This window comes from Delphinapterus leucas, chromosome 8, assembly GCF_059928025.1.
Source record: "Delphinapterus leucas isolate spDelLeu-1000000601 "Yukka" chromosome 8, BTC_Dleu_Yukka2, whole genome shotgun sequence".
NCBI lineage: Eukaryota > Metazoa > Chordata > Mammalia > Artiodactyla > Monodontidae > Delphinapterus > Delphinapterus leucas.
This window is the reverse complement of record NC_143136.1, coordinates 106,017,295-106,020,599: the sequence shown is the minus strand read 5'-3', so window position 1 is coordinate 106,020,599 and position 3,305 is coordinate 106,017,295.

Sequence of the window (3,305 nt, the reverse complement as noted above, 5' to 3'; positions counted from 1 at the left end):
TTTCTGCTTTATTCCTTTGGCTAGGCTGCAAAATAGGCTAGGGAATGGGTCTAACTCTGCTCCCAGACAGGAAAAGAAATGATTTTGTTTCAGTGAATCTTTAAAAGTTTCAGTGAATCTTTTCTACATGCACAACTTTTCTATGTCAGTAGAAATTCACGTACATGAAAACCAGTTTATAATTATTTGAACCTAGAACCTAACTCTGTATTACATATTTACTCAAAAATGTTTTTGATAATTGGCCTAAAACTTTCAGGAATACACACTTGGTAAATTGAAGGAAGAAAATACATTGTTTTATTCATAACTTTACCAAGATATGTCCACTACTTTAGGAAATCTTATCCATGACTGAGTCACCAATTCAAGACAATGAAATCTTGGTATTTGATCTCTTTATTATGTCTTCTAGTGTAGTTGTACCTAAGTATTTACATATTGAACGTATATTATTTTATCTGCTTCCGGTTAAAGATAGGGAACTGTATTGATCTGTCATTTAAAATTATATGTACTATGGTAAATAATATTATAATTACATCATGGTTTTAAATATGTGTTATAAAAGGAAGCATCGGGTTTTGTAGGGTTGAAAACTGTATTTTATTAATAAAGAGACTTTTGAAAAGGTATTTGTACTCATACACATGTGGGAAACCAGAGGCCTGAACTAATGAATCAATGTAATTAACAAAGAGAAGAAAGTAGACACCTGTCAATGATGTACAGGTGACAGCTGAATGGAAGCCACCAAGCGCTCCAGCACCAGATGTGTTGGAGAATGGCAATGCTGATTGCATAAATGCTCCTGAATTTGAACGCTGTCCTTATCATTGAGGCTTACCACCTTCCCAGCCACAGAAAACTGTACCTAACTTGAGAAAGTTTGAGTCTTGAGAAAGTCCCAGAAGGAGGCATCAGATCCATTTTATCTGTTCACTGAATAGAATAACTTCAGTAACAGCTTGTGGTATCATTAATACTACCTGGGATTATGGCAAATTTCTTTTATCATGTGGGGATTTGCTTAGAAATTAGGACTTAAAATGTAAATAAAATATTAATCTTTATACCTCCATTGAAATAACAGAAAACAAAGAACTATAAAAAAGAGATTTAAAAACAAAGCAAAACAAAAACACCTTTAGTGTTAAAGGGTAGCATCCATGTTATTGATAATGTCATATATGCATGCTATTAAGAGCTCTTTGGAGCTTATAAGTGCGTTCCCATATATTACTTCATTTCTTCTTCACGACAGCCCTGTGAGATAGTTATTATTATATTTGATTCCCTGCTGAAAAGAATGTGAAACTCAAAAGGGCTAATTAAATTGCCTAGCATTGCTAAGTTAGTAAAGTGTGGAGTTAGGAATCAAGATTTAAAATTCCAATAGCTACTCTTGTACCACAAGCAATGTCTCTTTTCATGTTGAGCTTTGTGTCAGAAACTTTTGAGGTGATGAAAGAAAGAGGTGGCTTTGGATTTGATCAAGAAAGCCAGAAAGATCCCATAAAATATGTAAAACATACCCTAATCTCCAACTACCCTTCAATCCTCTGTATTTGATTTTTGATATAATTGTACCAATGAAATTGTTTACTAATATCATCCTGTTTTTATAAATAGTAGAAGAAATTCCCTTCCTCATTTTCACTTGATCTCTGAAGTCTCTACCAAGGACATTTTTCAAAACATGTGTATACATTTATCTGGGTTACTTCTTAGTATTCATTAAAATACAATTAAAACCACTCCTACAGACACGCTTCTTAGATGAGTCCAACTACTCTAGTGGGTTTCACAGCTATCTACAAGTTGGTGGCACTCACAGCTTTCCCCTGAGCTCATGACCTGAATCTCCAATTAGTGACTTAATACCTCCTCTTAAATATTTCATGGACAATTCAGGCTCAATTGTGTAAAAAATGAACACTTTGTTGCCTTCCTCCCACCCACCCTTCAACGTATATACATTCTTCCTTCATTCTTTTATTCATCATCATGAGTTCTGAAAACCTAAAATGCAACCTTGCCTGGTCCTTTACTCAAATCACCACTGATTTATATATTAATCATCATATCTCCTATTTTTGTAGGTTCTTCTCTTATTCACATGACTACTACCTTAGTTCAGCTCACCATCATTTCCAAAGCAAATCACCTCAAATCCTATCAGTTTTCACGATACCAGTATTTCCACATTCTGATCCACTACCTATACTACAGTCAGAGTAATATGTCTCAAATAAAATTCTGACAATATTGCCCCCTTTTTCTCACCTCTAATTACAGTCAGATATACCACAAGAATGTATAGGGGGCATATGATATATGTTCTCTCTTACCAGTTGGCTAATGCACATGTGATTTCTGCATCTAGAAGCCTTCATTAGATTGATCTCATCATGATGAGAGCTCTTGAGGAGATTTCATCAATTTGGGGGATTTAACTCTTGATCATGGGCTTAACATTATCATGGGGTTTTGGTTACCGCTTTAATTAATATGGATGTTTGTCTATTTTACTCACTCAACTTTAATCAGCCTGAGAAAAGGGTTCATATCTTACACATCATTGTAATCCCAGAAGCTAACACTGTCTGACATGTAGAAGACACTCTGTCTATATCCATCAAAAGAATGAAAGAGTTACTGAATGAATGGATGAGTGTGAATAGAATACAAACTGTGTGTGCAGTCACATATAGTGTCTTACTCCTTCCTGGTTTGGTTAGAGCTGACGATCCTACTGCGATGCTGCCTACCACACATGTGAATGATCTTGACTTGAGTGAGAAAACTTATCAGAGACTTTGAAAGAAACATCACTGTAGTTTAATGGAAGGAGAGAGTGTTACACATGAATTACATTACTTCTCTAAGTTTATCTCAGACAGACATACAAACACACACACGGAATATTACTGTTTACCTCATGGGTTGAAGTGAAGAGTAAATTAGGTGGTAGATAGAATTTATATGGTGAGAACAAGTTAATGAAGGTGTTTTTGGCAGTGTCACTGCACAAGGCTACGGGTTCAACCATTTCAATGAAAATCAATTTTGATTAATGTAAGTGGTGAATTCAGTCATTCAATCAGGTTAAATGTATTCCATGAAATTAACTGCAGGGTATCAGCTCAACTGTTTAAGACTACGTTTCTACTGAGAAAATCACAAATTTCATACATTTATGACTTTAATAATTTATGATCTGAGTGTGGACTTTGGGAATTTCCCTTTTACAAAGTGCATGGCTCAAAATAAATGCTCAATACTAAAGTTTATTGTTATTATTT